Source organism: Pseudophryne corroboree, chromosome 1 (assembly GCF_028390025.1).
Source record: "Pseudophryne corroboree isolate aPseCor3 chromosome 1, aPseCor3.hap2, whole genome shotgun sequence".
Classification (NCBI taxonomy): Eukaryota; Metazoa; Chordata; class Amphibia; order Anura; family Myobatrachidae; genus Pseudophryne; species Pseudophryne corroboree.
The window spans coordinates 358,121,812-358,142,853 of record NC_086444.1 but is presented as its reverse complement, the minus strand read 5'-3'; positions in this window follow the sequence as shown (position 1 = coordinate 358,142,853).

Genomic DNA, 21,042 nt, shown 5'->3' with positions numbered 1-21,042 from the left:
TGTCCAATGAACTATAAGATTGTAGGGCCCATTGTATTGTACTGTATGATGTGTATATAAAGGCCACCCTAGCCGGACCAGCTCTCACTCCCTCTCTCATCAACATTTATCTACCTGATAATTGGAGGACTGGATCCGGGTTGCGCAAGCGAATCATTCCCACGTGTGTAAGTTTCTCTGTAGCCATTTTGTTATTCTTTATGTACGCCATTCGTTCTCCTTTTGTTATCCTTTAAGTGTTTGCCATTTTATTCTCTTTGTGTTTATTCTATTTGCTATCGTTCGCTATTGTTCACATTTATTTCTTGTTATTCTGTTTAGGTATTGATGTTAGGTCTGTAGTGTATAAGCTGTAACTGTTTTTCCCCTCTTTATACTAAAGTATCTTCTACGAAGGTGTTGGAACCTTACCAGGTCTTGTGTGTTTCACCAGTTATTGTAAAGGGTTTCTGAGCGTCTCAATCGCTCAAACAGCTTTCATATAATCAAGATCAATAAGCGTTACATTGTGGTAATATTACAGTATTAAGGTTTACAGTATAAGCATACCCTTACAGTGTGTTGTTAAACAAGGTTTACAGTGTGTCATTCAGTGAGCGTCAGCGCTGCTCGTGTCTCACTCTCACGGCACAGCGTCCGCTACGCCAACAGCGTAGCAGTACGGTACTCGGACCGCCTATAGCGTGCTCGATACCAAGTGTAAGCCCGACAGCGTACGTGCCGCTCGTGCGTCGCGCCCACGGTTAAGCGTCTGCTACGCTAAGTGCGTACCCTTACGGTACTCCGTGCGCCGATTGCGTACTAGTCCATAATAAGTATATAGCTTATGCTCAAAAGTAATATTTGACTCTATCAATTGGGGGCATCGTCCGGGCCTCCTCATATCCGCAGTCAAGCGGAACCAGGCAGACTTTTATCCATCAGCAAAGGGCGGGAAGGTAGTATCCCCTGTATCCGTGTTTATGGTTGGGGATACGGTAATGCTGATTAGATAAGCGTCTGCTCCGCTTGGTTTGTAGGGATGCTGGTGGGATCCGGAACCGAAAGGTAAGAACGTTAAGCTATTGTCTTTTTAAACTGTTTTAAATTCTTTTTGGTGCAAATTGCATACGCAACACACACACACACACCTGTATTTTCATTTGTGTATTTTCACATATCTAACTTTCCTGTTTGCCATTTGCATTGATAAACGTGCTGAGAAAATTTGTTGCTATTTTAGTTAAAAGTAAAGAGTAATACTTAAGGGAGTAATTGTAAAAACACGCACGCAGCATAGAAGATACTGTGTGGTGTTTTGTAAGCGTTTATAGTGAAATATCGCTTACATTTATAGAAGCGTGTTATTTGTGTTACTGCGGACGTATCCGGCCTGTGTACACGTGTCTCTCACCGAGTGCAAGTCAAGCATACGTGACGCAAAGGCCTACACACGTGGCGTAAATTACGCAACGTGCGTACAGATACGCCCACTAAATACAAATCACACGATAGCATTGTTTAGTAGTAGATACGGAAGCCACAAGATAATAGCACAAATTTGTTCAGTTTCCAAAATTTAGTTTAAAGGAAAAAGGTCCTTCTCTCGTTGCATTACCTCTGGGATTAGCCTGTGTTACCTGAATGAAAGAAATTTTCTGTACAGAAAAATCAAAGTATATTTTAAGTGAAAGAAGCGTGTGTATGCAAGTGAATTTTTCTTTGGGTGAACCTTGAGAAAAATCGAGATCTCGTAGAAGGATACCCGTGAAGTGAACACGTGGTGGCGTGGGAGAAGGCCATCTCACGTTAAAAGTCCATAAGGTAAGAGGAGCAATTAGTGTTACAGCAGACCAGGAGGTCCGCGAAAGTCAGAAATCCGTTAAAAGTACATATATGAAGTTCTGAAGACCCTGACTTAAGAAAGGTCAGAGGCAGTGAGCGCAACCCATAGGGGAGTTGGCGCAAAACCCATATAGGCCCGTGTTGAGAATACGCTCCGGCTGAAGGATTCGCAGCCTAAACAACCGATTCTGCTGGTCGTTCTGCAGATAAGTAATAGTTACTTATACGCATTGCGACTGTACCGCACGTAATTGTGTGCATTAGTTTGTTACCTTGATACCCATTCTTGCGGGATCATAAACGCTATTTGTACATTCTAACGTGATTTGTGTAGGTTTTTTTTATTTTAAGGGAGGTTCGCTGATCACTCAGGAATTCTCCAGCAACTGATACTTACTGGGGAGGGTAGCATACTCCCACACGCCCCAGTAAATAGAGGTTCAGGTTGCAGGGGCCCTGGGTTGAGTACGCCAGCGCTAAGGCAGTGTGTGGGCGTATTGGTCGACGTGGGCGAGAGTGAAGTGAAGGCACTCGTTGAACTTTCACTGTCGCCTTACCTCTGGGAACTTGGTTTTTTGTAGGAATTCGCAAAGAAAGCAATACCTGCAAATAATGGGGGCCAGTTGTTCAAGTAAGGGGCGATCAACCAGGGTTCAGGTTGATTCAGTACCGTGACCAGTTGGGTCGTCCAGGTATATAATGTGTGAGAAATATGGATCACACGCCGAGGTTTTGTGGGAACGTATGACTGTGAACGATGGGGAGAAGTTTCCCAGGGTAGGCAGTTTTAGTCCTGAGGTTTTGCAAAATTTAAGGAGAAGGATATGTCTAATAAAGTCCGGCAAGCAACGGATTAGACATTATGATTATTTACAGTTATGGCAACAGGAAGGTGAGATACAAAGAGGATTAGCTCAAGCAGCTGGTTCCAATCCTATCAGGAAACTGATAGCTACCGCACCACCACCGCCATAAATAACAGGAGAGAAAATGGCTGCAGAGAATGGCACACTGGTATATGATAAAAATGCACTTAATAAATGTATTAGTGATAAGAATAAAGTAGATAAGTGTATTGATGTTACTACTAACCCGTGCAAGTTGTATCCCGTCTTAAACTTCCCCCAGGATTGCGAGCAGGAAGATGAGCCTACCACAATATCGGCACTCTCTCTAGCAGCCACCATAGCAGAGACTACAGTGGGCACGGCCCAACCAGTAAGAGGAGTAGCAAAGGCCCCTAGTGGAGGGACAGGTGAGGTCGTGTTGGCAGGTAAGTACGGCACTGTACACTACGCAGAAACAATTACACCACATATTGTAGAATCAACCCAGAGTGATGTCATTGAACTTAATCCTGTCAGGGTAATTGCGGTCCCAAATGGGAAAACTGACACTTCGGGAGTCACTCCCGTCAGGAACATTGCAATGCATTGTCCCTTTTCCCGGACAGAATTAAGAGCAATTATGTCTGAATTCCCTGATCCTAGGAAAGATCTAGTTGCAAGCCAAAGGTTCGTTAGAGAACTAGGTAACTCCGCAGAACCCAATAACAAAGATTGGCGGACAGTGCTGAGGGCATGTTTGCCCCCCAATATCGACTCTGCGAAATTTATCACTGATTGTAGGTTAGATGAAGAGATGCCTCTCACAGATGCATACAATCAGGAAAATGTTAAGCAGATCAACATGCAATTAGGAGTATATTTCCCAGCTGTTGTCAAGTGGAACAAAATCTTTTCCATAAGACAAAAAGAGGGTGAAATAGCTTCTGATTATTTCCATCGGGCACTGCAGGAAATGGCTAAGTATACTGGAATAGAAGACATTAAGACAAATGTGCATCATAGGGAAGTAGCAGTTTCTGTGTTAATGGATGGTTTAAAGGAAGTGTTAAGGACAAGGGTACAGACCACTCAACCAAGTTGGCGAGGTCTGTCGGTGGCTGCTTTGAGAGAGACCGCTATTGAACATGATCGGAACATCATGAGACACAGGCAGTCACAGGGCGATAAGCTGATGGCAGTAAGTATACAAGCCCTTACAACAAAGCCACCTCAGCCAAAGCACCAGACCCCTGTGGGTAAGTCAACTGTGATAAAATGTTATAACTGTAGCAGAGAAGGACATATTGCACGGAATTGTATGTTTAACGACCCATATAAGGTATACCAACCCCCTAGACAACAACATGACACACGTAATTGGGATCAGGGACCCCACATGAGCCACATGCAGGGGAAACAAAAAGGTACCCACCAAAAAGAGACTGGCAAGTCTCTGATAATTCCCAGTTACCCCCCTCACATGTAGTAGCTGCCAGCGCGCTGCGGGGAGGTCACCACACACAATAGTGGTGGGGCCACACCTGTAGTCTGCAGCCAGTGAAATTAATTGCGAGCCTTGGAAATGAACCCGAGGTCACAATTGATGTAGCTGGTAGATCTCTACCTTTCCTTGTAGATACGGGGGCGGCCAAGTCAGTGATAAATTCAACAGTGGGTATGAAGACCACTGGTAGAACAATTCCAGCCATGGGAGTAACGGGAGTAGTACAACACTACCCGTTATGCAAATCAGCAGAGATTACGATAGGGCCTTTGCAGACCAAGCATTCCTTTTTGCTAGCTGCATCGGCTCCGACTAATCTACTTGGGAGAGATTTACTGTGCAAGATGGGGTGTGTCATATATTGTACTCCTAAAGGTGTGTTCTTAGATATACCCGAGAATCACGCTCAGGAAGTGCAGGATATGCTAGATTCCCCACAAAGGTGAATGACGCATACTGCTGTTACAGATAGGTGTCCGTCCAAGGTAGAGAAAATGATTTCCCAGATACCGGAGTCACTTTGGACCAAGGATGGACAAGACACTGGATTAATGGCAAATGTAGCTCCTGTAGTAGTCCAAGTAAAAGATGGTAGGATAGCTCCAAAAATCCCACAGTATCCTCTGAAGCCAGAGGTGGAGTTAGGAGTTTACCCAGTAATAGAGCGCTTGCTACAACAGGGCATTCTGGTTAGGACGTCCAGCATTGCCAATAGTCCCATCTTCCCTGTGAAGAAGAGCGGGGGGAGGGGTTACAGGCTAGTGCAGGATCTAAGGGGGATCAACAAAATAGTTGAGAGCCAATTCCCCGTAGTGCCAAATCCAGCTGTCATCCTTATGCAAATCCCTCCCACTGCGAAATTTTTCACTGTAATTGACCTCTGCTCCGCCTTCTTCTCGGTACCTCTGCACCCTGACAGCCAATATTTGTTTGCATTCACATACAGAGGAGTACAGTACACCTGGACTCGCTTACCACAAGGTTTCATTGACAGCCCAAGTATTTTCTCGCAGGCTTTGCATGATTGTTTACAATCCTTTCAACCTGAGAGCGGATCAATATTAATACAGTATGTAGACGACTTACTACTGTGTTCTGATTCACTCGAATCGTCCTTGAGAGACAGGAAACAGCTTCTGTTTCATCTTTCTGATACGGGACACAAGTTTCAAAGGACAAGTTGCAATTATGCCAGACCAAGGTAAAATATTTGGGGCATTGTTTGACACAAGGACTGAGACATTTCACCACTGATAGAGTACAGGCAATTCGCAACATGACTCTGCCACAGACTCAGCAACAGATTTGCACGTTCCTAGGAATGTGTGGGTACTGTCGTCACTGGATCCCAGGATTTTCCATACTGGCCTTACCTTTGCAAGAGATGGTCTCATCAAACAAACCAGATCGGATTTCGCACACAGATGAGTCCGAACTGGCATTTGAGAGACTAAAACAGTGCCTAATGCAGGCACCAGCATTAGGTATGCCAGATTATGGGAAACCCTTTGAACTGTATGGTACGGAAAGTGCTGGATGTGCGGCAGGTGTCTTAACCCAGAAGCATGGTGATGCCAGCAGGCCGGTAGCCTACTACAGCGCTCAGCTAGACACGGTAGTGCGATCCCTCCCCACATGCTTGCGAAGTGTTGCAGCGATAGCATTGCTAGTGAGTAAAAGCGAAGATGTAGTGCTAGGACACAACCTGACCATACATACACCTCATGCAGTGTCAGCCTTACTGAATTCTGCCCAAACCAGACACGTCTCATCCGCACGGTTTACAAGGTGGGAATTAGCACTAATGGCCCCTGTAAACATCACCATAAGGAGATGCAGCGCACTAAATCCTGCAATGTATCTCCCAGGTGTGCCTGGACAGGCACAAAGGGTGGGGGATGAGAGTAATGGTGAAGGAGGATTGAGTACAGACACTGACACACATGATTGTATGGAATATTTGACCCAAAATTTCACTGCAAGGCCTGACATCAGTGACAACCCACTGGACGGTGTAGATTTTACTTTCTACACTGATGGTAGTTGCCACAGACAGACGGACTCGGGAGACTTGTGTACTGGATACGCAGTCGTAGATGACAAAGGCACCATAGAAGCGGAACCCCTGGGCACACCTCACTCAGCACAAGTTGCTGAGCTGGTTGCCCTAACCAGAGCGTGTGAATTGGCTAAAGGTAAGTCAGCCAATATCTACACGGATTCTAGGTATGCCTTTGGAGTAGTGCATGATTTCGGGGCCCTATGGCGCCTCAGAAATTTCATGACGGCAGCTGGCACACCTGTGGCACATGCAACCCACATCAAAAGACTTTTAGCAGCGATACAGGAACCTGACAGAGTGGCTGTTATCAAGTGTAAAGCCCACACGTACAGTCAAGACCCAGTGTCACTTGGTAACAGCCGAGCAGACGAAGCTGCTAAATCAGCAGCCAATACCCCCAGACAGACAGACATCACACAACTGATGGTATTCAATACCGTCAACACACAGAAATTGAGTGAAATGCAGAATTTGTGTTTGCCACAGGAAAAGGCAGTCTGGAGGTCAAAAGGATATGGCCAGGAGTCCTCAGGACTCTGGACAGATGGACAGGGTAAGCCAGTGGCACCCAGAGCATACCTTTCGAGTTTAGCAGAGGCGGCACATGGGCTGACTAATTTAGGTAAAGAAGGTATGTGCAAGTTGGTAAGAGCCTACTGGTGCGCACCAGGATTTTCTTCTCATGCGAGCAAGAGGGCAATGACATGCCTTACCTGCTTGAGGAAGAACATTGGAAAGGCAATACCAACAGAACCATCCCATATTCCGCCAACGGATGGCCCTTTTCAGGTAATACAGATTGATTTCATACAATTGCCACCTTGTAGAAATTTGAAGTATGTATTGGTTTGTATTGATGTGTTTTCAAATTGGGTTGAAGCGTTCCCCGCTGCCACAAATACTGCTACGTTTACCGCAAAGAAAATTGTGCAGGAATTTGTGTGCAGGTATGGTATCCCTAGGATAATTGAAAGTGATAGGGGTACCCATTTTACAGGTGAAGTCTTTCAGGTAATGTGCAAATTAATGGGAATTAATAGTAAGCTGCATACTCAGTACCGCCCACAGGCGAGTGCGAAAGTGGAAAGAGTAAACAGCACTATTAAGAACAAGTTGAGCAAAGTAATGGCTGAAACTGGATTGTTGTGGCCAGAAGCTTTGCCACTTGTATTGTACAGCATCAGAACCACTCTCAGGTCCCCTCTTAATCTGTCCCCCTTTGAAATTCTTTTTGGTCGACAACCCCATGTTATGATTGACCCCCAGGATGATTTGAAATGTAACAATGAAGTAACCGTAAAGTATTTGTTTAAGATGAGCAAGCAGTTGAGGAATCAGAATAGCAATCTAAAGCTGGTGATTCCTGATCTGCCAGACAGTAATTGTCATGACATTGAACCTGGAGATTATGTAATGATTCGGAATTTTCTACGCTCAGGTTGCTTGATTGACCGTTGGGAAGGACCGTACCAAGTCTTACTGACCAGCACAACAGCATTGAAGGTTGCCGAGAGAGAGACTTGGGTCCACTCGTCCCACTGTAAGAAGGTCGCTGACCCAGAGAAAGCCCATGACGTAGAACAGAGTATGGAGGAAACCATATCATTGGAGTGTCTGTTCCGGGAAGGCTGAGAGGCAGGACTGTTGTCACGGCACCTGAGCACAGAGAATTACAATATCAGAGGCGGTTGTCACGCCAAGTTTTCTTTCCCTCATAGTTGTTTTCTTTCCCCCATTACAACTTTCTCTTTCTCCTCCTGTAAGATGGACTCGCCCCAAGAGACTGCAGTTCGTGTTTACCTGTTGACCCTGTTGTTGACCAGAGCAGTCTGTTTCGGTGAGAGTACCAGTGAGGTCGAGAAAGGATCTGGAATGAGTTCTGATGATCAGGATGGAGTCGTAGAATTCCAAGAGCAACACAATCACCGAGTAAAGGCGAGTATCAGAAAACGATCTGGTAGCCATGACATTAATAGACATTGTGAAGGATTGTTAGCTGAAGAGAATTGTATATGTAGAAATTGTAATAACATAGTTGAGGACGGGTGCATCCAGAGATGTCAGTCCAGCATTAATATCAATATGGACCATCATCCATTGAGTGACTATCACTCATTAGTGGGTAAGGTTTTAAACCAAACGGAATGCTGGGTATGCTCACAAGTACCTCAAGGTCATAGAAAGTCAGGACTAGTGCCATATCCTTTAACGGTAGATGAGGTACTTGAGTTAAAGGGTGGGAGACCGGTGGACAAGAAATTTAATATTTCTTTCCCTCCTAGTTTGAAGCTCCACCAATACCATGTAGATAGGTCCCTAATATGTTTTAACATTTCCAATCCCCGAAAGCCGGGAAATTGGGAAGTGACATGGAACAACCAAACCATGACATTTTCACACAGAGCCGATAGAATGCCCATCGACTCAGAGCTTATACGCCAAATAGCCAACAGTGGAAGATATTTCCAATATAGGTACACTCTAGGAGGTAGGCCCATGCGAGTTGGAGAAGTATCACCAGGATACTGTGCGCATATGATACAACCTGATACGTGTACTAGTCAGATGAGAGAGTTAGGGATAGGAGTTTTCATCACCTGGAAGGTTTGTAACATGGTGATGTCATATTCTGTCCCATATGTCCTCCCCGGTGATGCATATTTCATATGTGGGAGGAAGGCGTATAAGTGGCTTGCCCCAAACTCAGAGGGATTGTGTTACATTGGAAGAGTGTTACCGGAAGCAATGACCATTACCCATGAAAAGATGAAAGATGTTCACCGCAATGCTCAAGCTCCTTACACTCACACCCATTACGAACACATTGTAAAAAGACACCTTATAGATAGGACAGAGCATGCAGCCTCTGATTTGATTCACGAATCCACCGGGATTCAATTCCTACTCACGTTAGATATCACCCGTACCGCCAGAGGAGTTATAAATTATAGGTATATTACCGCGCTAGCGAACCTGATAGACAATATCACCGAGATGTATGATGACACCTTCAGGTATACTGGGAGAGAATTGCAAGCTTACAAAACGGAACTGATCCAGCACAGGATGGTTCTAAATTACCTCACAGCAGTGACAGGAGGGTATTGTGTCACCCTAGCAACTCAGTATGGAGTGAAGTGTTGTACGTATATCACAAACAGCACTGAGGACCCTACCGAGGTCATAGATCAAAAGATGGACAATATCTTGCAATTGAAGTGGGAGTTCCGAAGGAGACACAACCTTACCCTTGCTTCTGTGGGTAATGAACTAACCGGCTGGGTATCATGGTTGAACCCACGAAATTGGTTTTCAGGTTTAGGAGAATGGGCTCAAGGCGTTATCATGGATGTAGGAAAATTCCTCTTGTGTATCCTGGGAGTTATCATACTGATTGGTCTGGTATTCAGATGTGTTCGGATTTTAATGAATTGCAAGCGTAGTACCAAATTGATGAGTTTGAGGAGCGAGGGCATTGTAACAACAACTAGTTTAATTTATGACCCGTCAATCGAGACAATGATGTGATGAAATATGATTCCACGGTCCGTTTCTTTCACCCGTTTCTCCTTTGATTTTCTCCGAGGTACCAAGAAATCCACCTGGAAGAAGAATTTGATGACCCTTTATACAGACCACTGATGAACTGTGTCACCGACACCTGGTGGACCCTTAGAGACTGTAATTTTATGGACACTTGAAGAAGCTTTGTTTGTTAATTACCGCAAAGCTACAGTAAAGACACGACAATCCGGACAAGACATCAGACAATACATCAACAAGACCCCAATCGGCGACCACATACATAATCATATGACTGCATTTATAACGCATGTTTCTTATCTTCATCTCTACTATCTTCAGGTAGTGACACACATAGTCGACAGGTAATATAGGCACATATATTAGCACTCACATATTTTCCCCTTTCATGTATCATCAACTAATGTGCACCCCATTTGTTGTAACCAAAAGCCGAAAAGAGCTCGGTAGAGTTTGACAGCCCATCCACAGATCCTTAATACGGGATAAGAAGGATTCAATGTATACTTCGCAATACCTCGAAGCTTGATTTAGAACACGTACGGCACAATGATACATGACCCCTGCAGACATGGATTTCATACACACATGCTTTTACTATCTCACTAGGTCATATCTTTCCCACCTTCTCCTCTCCTCCCTCTACCCAATCATAATAAGGTATTCCATGATAACATATATTTTTCTGTTTGATTATTTAGATAGTGGCAGTTATTGTTGACTGCCAAAGGGTGGACTGTCAAAGTGAAAAATATCGTGATTCACAATGCCTTGTACTAACCCCAATGCACATGCCCGCTGCTCGTGCACCCACTCCCCCGTGCGTATGCATCCCCTCAGGTTGCGTAAGGGACGCTCCGACGTCTCCTGCGCATGGAGATGTGTATTTACGGCGGAGTTTGTGAGCGTCTAGCGAGCGACTCGATCGCAATATATTTAACCTAAATAGTGTGTTTTATAGATAGTATTTCCCTTAACAATGTCAGAAAGTATGTTTAGTGTAAACGGTTCTTGGACAGAGAAATTCCTCTTTGCATGATATGAAGGGTCAGACAAAGGTAGAACGGTGATGTCTAGTATCCAACTGTAGAGTATCTTAAATGTAACATTTCGGTGTTGGTTAGGAAGAGATTGTTCGCTCCTGCGTATAGTTATGTTTAAAAGTAGTTTCTAGACATTTACTGTATTTACTGTTCATTATCCATGCGGCGGGAATCCTGAGGATACCTCCCACCTGAGCAGTTGGAAATAGACACAGCCCACCTGTTCGAACCCACCTATGACCTTTTGTTATAATGCAGAGACACATTCCTGTGTCCAATGAACTATAAGATTGTAGGGCCCATTGTATTGTACTGTATGATGTGTATATAAAGGCCACCCTAGCCGGACCAGCTCTCACTCCCTCTCTCATCAACATTTATCTACCTGATAATTGGAGGACTGGATCCGGGTTGCGCAAGCGAATCATTCCCAAGTGTGTAAGTTTCTCTGTATTTTGTTATTCTTTATGTACGCCATTCGTTCTCATTTTGTTATCCTTTAAGTGTTTGCCATTTTATTCTCTTTGTGTTTATTCTATTTGCTATCGTTCGCTATTGTTCACATTTATTTCTTGTTATTCTGTTTAGGTATTGATGTTAGGTCTGTAGTGTATAAGCTGTAACTGTTTTTCCCCTCTTTATACTAAAGTATCTTCTACGAAGGTGTTGGAACCTTACCAGGTCTTGTGTGTTTCACCAGTTATTGTAAAGGGTTTCTGAGCGTCTCAATCGCTCAAACAGCTTTCATATAATCAAGGTCAATAAGCGTTACATTGTGGTAATATTACAGTATTAAGGTTTACAGTATAAGCATACCCTTACAGTGTGTTGTTAAACAAGGTTTACAGTGTGTCATTCAGTGAGCGTCAGCGCCGCTCGTGTCTCACTCTCACGGCACAGCGTCCGCTACACCAACAGCGTAGCAGTACGGTACTCGGACCGCCTATAGCGTGCTCGATACCAAGTGTAAGCCCGACAGCGTACGTGCCGCTCGTGCGTCGCGCCCACGGTTAAGCGTCTGCTACGCTAAGTGCGTACCCTTACGGTACTCCGTGCGCTGATTGCGTACTAGTCCATAATAAGTATATAGCTTATGTTCAAAAGTAATACTTGACTCTATCAATACATACATATACGGCCTCTCTCATACACACATATACGGCCTCTCTCATACATACATATATACATATACGGCCTCTCTCATACATACATACATATATACATATACGGCCTCTCTCATACATACATATACGGCCTCTCTCATACATACATATACGGCCTCTCTCATACATACATATAAGGCCTCTCTCATACATACATATACGGCCTCTCTCATACATACATATACGGCCTCTCTCATACATACATATACGGCCTCTCTCATACATACATATACGGCCTCTCTCATACATACATATACGGCCTCTCTCATACATACATACATACATACATACATACATATATGGCCTCTCTCATACATACATAAATATACGGCCTCTCTCATACATACATACATACATACATACATACATATACGGCCTCTCTCATACATACATACATACATACGTACATACACGGCCTCTCTCATATATACATACATATACGGCCTCTCTCATACATACATACATACATACATACATACATATACGGCCTCTCTCATACATACATATACGGCCTCTCTCATACATACATACATACATATACGGCCTCTCTCATACATACATAAATATACGGCCTCTCTCATACATACATAAATATACGGCCTCTCTCATACATACATAAATATACGGCCTCTCTCATACATACATACATACATACATACATACATACATACATATACGGCCTCTCTCATACATACATAAATATACGGCCTCTCTCATACATACATAAATATACGGCCTCTCTCATACATACATACATACATACATATACGGCCTCTCATACATACATACATACATACATACATACATACATATACGGCCTCTCATACATACATACATACATACATATACGGCCTCTCATACATAAATACATATATGGCCTCCCTCATACATACATACATACATACATACATATACAGCCTCTCTCATACATACATATACAGCTTCTCTCATACATACATACATACATACATATACAACTTCTCTCATACATACATATACGGCCTCTCTCATACGTACATATACGGCCTCTCTCATACATACATAAATATACGGCCTCTCTCATACATACATACATACATACATACATACATACATATACGGCCTCTCATACATACATACATACATACATACATACATATACGGCCTCTTATACATACATACATACATATACGGCCTCTCATACATAAATACATATATGGCCTCTCTCATACATACACACATACATACATACATATACAGCTTCTCTCATACATACATACATACATACATACCAGTGACGTGCGATGGGGTCATTGGCTGGGGAGGCACTGAGATATATATATATATATATATATATATATAGATATATATATATATAGATATATATAGATATATATAGATATATATATATATATGTTATATAGTGGTCGAACTGGAAATTTTGAAGTGGGGGAATGCAAAAGTCAAGGATGCAATTATTTCGGTGTGCTCCAGAAAAGGGGGCGTGGTTACCCAAGAAGGGGCGTGTCCAGTGTAGTAGAACCCCTTATACTATCAAGTACTGGTGCCCCTTTCACCTTATAGCACACGGTACGAGCCGAAATTCACATTGTAGCACACTGAATGAGCCGAAATTCACATTGTAGCACACTGAATGAGCTAAAATTCACATTGTAGCACACTGAATGAGCTAAAATTCACATTGTAGCACACTGAATGAGCCAACAGTCACATTATGCCACACTGAATGAGCCGAAATTCACATTGTAGCACACTGAATGAGCCGAAATTCACATTGTAGCACACTGAATGAGCCGAAATTCACATTGTAGCACACTGAATGAGCCGAAATTCACATTGTAGCACACTGAATGAGCCGAAATTCACATTGTAGCACACTGAATGAGCCGAAATTCACATTGTAGCACACTGAATGAGCCAAAATTCACATTGTAGCACACTGAATGAGCCGAAATTCACATTGTAGCACACTGAATGAGCCGAAATTCACATTGTAGCACACTGAATGAGCCAAAATTCACATTGTAGCACACTGAATGATCTGAAATTCACATTGTAGCACACTGAATGAGCCAACAGTCACATTATACCACACTGAATGAGCCGAAATTCACATTATAGCACACTGAATGAGCCGAAATTCACATTATAACACACTGAATGAGCTAAAATTGTGACAGCAGGGACAGCCAGAGTGACAGCAGAGACAGGGAGAGAGAGAGTGACGGCAGGGAGAGAGAGAGAGTGACGGCAGGGAGAGAGTGACAGCAGGGAGAGAGAGAGTGACGACAGGGAGAGAGAGAGTGACGACAGGGAGAGAGAGAGTGTGACGACAGGGAGAGAGAGAGTGTGACGACAGGGAGAGAGAGAGTGTGACGACAGTGACAGCAGGGAGAGAGAGAGTGACAGTAGGGACAGTAACGACAGGGAGAGAGGGTGACGGCAGGGGAACATTACCTGAATGTGGTCGGCGGAGGCACCCATGGGCAGCGGCGATGATAAGGAGTCCTTTGGTGCGATGAGGTCCTTCTGACCGCCATTTGTTGCGGCTGGTGGCTGACGGCGGTGAGCAGCGGGCGGCTGGCGGCGGTGAGCGGCTGGCCAGGGGCGTAAGTTAATACCAGACGCCCGGAGGCGAAAAAGATCATATTGCCCCCCCCTCAGCCCAGTTCAGGTATACACACAAAGACGCATATACACGCATACACACACTTACATATATAAAAATACACACCCAGCCACATTTACAAACAGACACACACACACATTATACCACTTATACACAAATAGCCACACATATATAGCCACATATCTACATACTCACAGTCACACACACGCAGCCACATTTACACACACACACATGTCCCCACACTGACACTCTCCTCCGTTTGTTCCAGACTGAGCTGTCAGTGGGGCAGGAGCCGGGCTAGCGGGCGGCTGGGCGGCTGTGAGCCGCGGCCTTTCATTTGAAAGTCTGGCGGTGGTGAGCTGTCAGTGGGGCGGGGGACGGGAGCCGGGCTGGCGGCGGCGGGCGGCTGGGCCGCTGTGAGCTGCGGCGTTTAACAGGGGAGCCAGGCGGTGGTTAGCTGTCAGTGGGGCGGGGGGCGGGAGCCGGGCTGGCGGCGGCGGCGGCGGCGGGCGGCTGGGCCGCTGTGAGCTGCGGCTTTTCATACGGGAGCCGGCGGTTGTGAGCCGTGGGAGCCGGGGGCAGGTGAGGAGTGGAGCGGGGATGGGACATGGGAGAGGGGAGGAGCTACGAGCTAGTAGGTGGTGTCACAGTGATGGGCGTGCTTTCAGATACGCTGAAAGCACGCCCCTGCTGTTTAGCGGCACTTGGACAGGTGCCGCTTCCATTAGTTTTTTCAATGGGCTTTTACAGCCCTCTGCTTGTCCCCGCCCCCTGCCCGCCCCTGCTTCCGGCCGATCACAATGGAGAGCGGGAGGCACCGTTCTCGGTGCCGCAAAATACATTTCATCAGCCATTTAAATGGAAAAATTATTAACATAATATAAATAAAATACTTATGACACAGAATCTGTGTCATAAGTATCTTCTTTGTATTATTTTAATAATTAATCACAGGGGAGGCACTGCCTCCCCTGCCTCCCCTGACTGCACGTCCCTGATAGATACATACATACATACATACATACATATACAGCTTCTCTCATACATACATATACGGCCTCTCTCATACATACATATACGGCCTCTCTCATACATACATAAATATACGGCCTCTCTCATACATACTGTACATACATACATACATACATACATACATACATACATATACAGCCTCTCTCATACATAGCCTCTCAAACATACATCCATACACATATATATCCATACCCTACCTCTCTCATACATAAATACACTGACTGCCTCCATAGTCCATACATATATGTAGCCAGGGCACACTGTGACCACTACCACGTTCTCGGGGAGTGACTCCTCCAGGCAGCCCTACTCCATATGTCGCATCACCACAAAGTAATCTTACCGCTGGCTGGGTTGGCGTGGGGGGTTACTGCTCCTTGTAGCTGCCAATGTCTACCGGCTCATGGTCCTGCCAGCCAGGTTGGCGCTACTGCTGCTGGCGGGGAGGCACTGCTCCCCGTTGCTGTCACTGGCTCCGAAGCGCCGCTGGCGGTGTTAACGTGCCGCTGGTGAGGAGCGGGCACCTGCTGCCTCTGATTGCACGTGCGCTTGTTCTCAATCACCTCCCCCCTGGAAATATTAAGTAAAAAATTAACAGTGCTTTGGGTTGCTGGGGAAAAAGTGGTGGCCGCTGCTGTCACCGGCATCAGGTAAAGTAGGTGAAAGATGTTAAAGAAACGTCTTTCATTTTAATGTTGGGCTAAATAAGAGGCGTCCTCCAGCGGCTGACGCCCTAGCCAGCTGCCTAAAGCTGCCTAGTGGTAGCGCCGGCCCTGTATATATATATATATATATATATATATATATATATTTATTGTCACAAGGCAGGATTAATCATGTCCAGCAGTGCGGTAAAACAGTGAATTGTGGATTGATCTCAAGTCTGGTATTACTGCAGGTCACACACACTATACAAGATGAAGCAGACACACCACCAGGTTTGCCACTCTGGCTCACAGACAGCTTGTCCACCGTCAGGAGCACTGTACTCTGGGGGTAATTCAGAGTTGATCGCAGCAGCAAATTTGTTAGCAGTTGGGCAAAACCATGTGCACTGCAGGTGTGGTAGATGTAACATGTGCAGAGAGAGTTATATTTGAGTGGGTTATTTTGTTTCTGTGCAGGGTACATACTGTCTGCTTTATTTGTACACTGCACTTTAGATTTCAGTTTGAACACACCCCACCCAAATCTACTCTCTCTGCACATTATATCTTCTCCCCTGCAGTGCACATGATTTTGCCCAACTGCTAATAAATTTGCTGCTGCGATCAACCCTGAATATGGGCGTCATTCCGAGTTGATCGTAGCACAAATACAAAAGCATCGCACAGCGGCGATGCCTTTGTATTTGAGGAGTAACTCCCGGCCAGCGCAGCTCCTGCGGCTGGCCGGGAGTTACTCGTCGCTCCCGCTGGCCGCAGCGGCTGTGTGACACGTCATGCAGCCGCCGCGGTCCGCCAACCCCCAACGGTCCAGCCACGCCTGCGCTGGCCTGACCGCTCCACCTAAACGGCGGCTTAACGCCGTTGCTCTGCTCCTGACCGGTGAGTTTTACGAGCTCACCGCCGGTCAGCTGTGTACAAATAGTAAAATAAATGATCATGTCAGCCAGAGTTACTCGTTGCTCCCGCTGGCCGCAGCGGCTGTGTGACACGTCATGCAGCCGCCGCGGCCCGCCAACCTTCAACGGTCCAGCCATGCCTGCGTTGGCCTAACCGCTCCTCCTAAACGGCGGCTTAACGCCGCCATTCAGCCCCCTCCCGCCCAGCGACCGCCTCTGTCTCAGAGTCGATCGCTGTGCACCGGCTGCCATGCGCCGGCGCACTGCGGCACCGGCACATGCGCAGTTCCAACCCGATCGCTGCGCTGCGACAAACTGCAGCTAGCAATCGGGTCGGAATGACCCGCTTAGGCCCTCTGTTTGCTGCAAAGCATTATGAATCTCAGCACACTGCAAAACCTGGACTGGACCTTACAACCAGCCTACACCCAGGTAGTCAGGTGGCCTTTGACTTGTGGCAATATGGCCTCCCTGCCATAATAATATTTTTATTTATTTATATATATATATATATATATATATATATATATATACACACACACATACAGTATTAGTGTCTCCAGAAGTAAAGTCAGTGCATATGCTACTTTTGCCAAGCTGGATGCATTATTTTTCCTGGGCACTTTTTACGCTTACAATTTAAATGCAAACTCCAACTCAGCATGACTCCCTTTATTGGAAAAGCCAGGGAGTTTTACGAGCTCACCGTCAGCTGTGTACAAATAGTAAAATAAATGATCATGTCAGCCAGGCAGCAGGAGATTTGAAAACAGCTTTGAGCTTCTATGATTTGAAACAGCAAAACACAGAGGTTTGAATAGCACCACTGAATTACAGTAATTAACAAGTACCTTTTAATGTCATGCCATTATATACAATTTTTTTTAAAAATGGTTTTAACCTTCTTGTATCCAGTACATTTGCTAATGCTATATGCTTTCTTCAAACAAGTATAAAGTTAATCAGAAGGCTCCAAGGAACCCAAGATGAAACAGTGACATCTTATAAATTGCACTTTTAGCGGATAACGCATTAAAGGTTTTTAATATTGGAAATTCTTGGCAGTTTCTTTACTGATTCTGAAAATAGGCTCCTGCTCACATTCTCCTCTTCACTGAATATGTGATGGTGACTGCAGCCTCAATATATATTTATTTATTTATTTATTTATTTATTAGTTAACAGTTTCTTATATAGCGCAGCATATTCCGTTGCGCTTTACAATTAGAACAACAGTTATAGAACAAAACTGAGCAAAGACAGACAGACATAGAGGTAGGAAGGCCCTGCTTGCAAGCTTACAATCTATAGGCATACCTCCTAACATGACCCTCTCCAGGAGGGACACAATGCTCTGCTCCTGGACTTTTTTTCTTAATTTGTGATTGCCGGCACCTGTGTTGAACAGGTAAATGAATAAAGAAAGGTGTTTCAGCACAGGTGATGGCAATCATAAATTAAAAGGGAAGTCCACGAGCAGAGCATTCTGTCCCTCCTGGAGAGGGTCATGTTGGGAGGTATGTCTATAGGGAAATAGGCATTGATACACAAGGATAGATGCTACCTATTGCATAATGGTCTACCAGATTGCTAGGTTCTTAATGGGTTGTATGATATGATCACCCAGCAATGCTGGCCAAGTGTCAGGAGGATGTGAGAGTAAAGAAAGACAAGATATGTGATGTTATGTATACTGTACAGAGAGGATATAATTAGATAGGGAAGCACTGAAGGTTATGTGGGTGGGTCTGGAATATGGAATACTGGTAAGCCAAGTTCAAACAACACAGTATTACAATATGGCCGCCATTACTGAGTACCACTATCACAGGGATGTAGTCAGGATCCGGACGGTCAGAATACCGATGCTGGGATCCCGACCGCCAGAATGCCGGCAGCACGCCACAGATTTTCTCACTCCTGGATGTCCACGACACCCATGGAGTGGGAATAGAACCTGTGGTGAGCGTAGCTGCATTGCTGCGCTCGCCCCCCTGCCGGCTATCTGGCGGTCAGGATCCCGGCGTTGGTATTCTGATTGACGGAATCCCGTACCCAACCCCTATCACATGCCCACTTGGCATAACAAAATGAAGGCACAATACTTTGTCAGCAGAACAGCCAGGTTACTACCTCTAGGACCAGTTAGGTCACAGAAATGTAAGAAATTATACAAAATATTTTTTTATGCTCACAATCGTGTGGTCTCCAGAGTTCTGGGTTGTGAATGTATTTTCTCCCAGTAGTAGCAGCACTTGGAGAATGGCAAATTGCAATATTTAAAAAGATTCAGTTTTTGGGTAAAACCGTCTAAAAGGAACAAGTGGCCCGATTCTGAGGTGAACGCTGCTGCAACTGCTTTTGCGTCTGCTGCCATAGTCCCGTCTTTGCCTATATGCAAATGCTAATGTCAGCCTTTCTCCTGGTGTATGAGCCTACGTCTGAATGTGAAAGCACTGAGACACCCACACGCTATATTACTGTCGGTGCTTCTTTAGAGGTGTAGTGCATTGCCATAGTGCCTGGAGCAGGTGTGTACTATGGTTCTTCCCTCCATGGAGGGCTAATTATATTCCAACCCCCTAAAGTAATTCCACTAATTAAAAAAAAAACTAATTAGCCTCCACAGGAAAAAATCAAACAAACTCAATGGTCCCCACAGGATAAAAAAAAAAGACAGTGGCCTCCACAAAACAAACAAACACAATGGCCCCTACAGGAAAAAAAATAAAAACACATTGGCCCCTACAGGAAACAAATTAAACACATTGTCCCCCACCAGAAAATAAAATAAAAAAATGGACACAACATTAATTGTCCCAGTCTTCGCCCACCAAAGACTGACCTGACATGTGCTGCAGGATTCGGGAGAGACCCAATTGCCTTGCAGACCACATCGAGCCCACAGGGCATTGTCATAGATACAACTGCAGGGCTCAGGTGTGGTCCATCGTCCACTAGTCAGAGCAGATGACAGCTTTCGGTTTGCACTCTACGGTGGAAAACAAATCATGTAAGCGTGGCAGTCGGCATGAATTAGCCCAGTGGGGGAAGAGCCAGGGGCTGTAACAAGCCACTGAGGGGAGCACAGTGGAAAATGTCCCATGCTCCTGGTGGCCTAATCTGCCCCTGGCACCAAGAGCACAAGCTCTACCCTTACTACACACCTGGATACCACCATCAGTTACACTATTGAAGTTTGCACCAGCCCTATGGCAGGTAAAGTTTCTCCACCTAACTATGGCCTCCTATGTCTGCAGATGTGCTTCTATATACATAGTCTCTTTTAAACTCAACTACATGAAAATCAGCACTTTGTCCACCTCTGAATCAGGCCCAGTGTCTTTTTTTTTACACCAACCAAAGTGAAAACTACAGCATGATGGCACACTGCAATTGCTGTCTCAAAGTACTGGGGTAATGGCTTAGGTTCTATTATGGGTGTATATGTGTGGAGTTTGTATGTTCTCATCATATTTATGTTGATTTCCAAACAATACATTGCAACCAGTGGACCCATGTCACACCAGCTGAAATAGCCCACAGAATAACGCCACCACCACCATGCTTTACTGTAGGTACTGTACACTCTGGCATCAGGGATTCTGCTGGCAATCTCCCAACCCAAACACGTCCATCTGATCTGGAAAGTGTAAATTGTGAGTCGTCGCTCCATAACACTCACCACTATTGTCCACTGTCCAGTTTTTGCGCTCTTTACACCATAGTAAGCATTGGACTGCATTCTTCTTTGTAATTAGAGGTTTATGAGCAGTTGCTTGCCCATAATATCCAAGTGCGTGGGCCTCCCTATGAAGTGTTCTTATCGAAACCGGCACATTAGTGGCCAT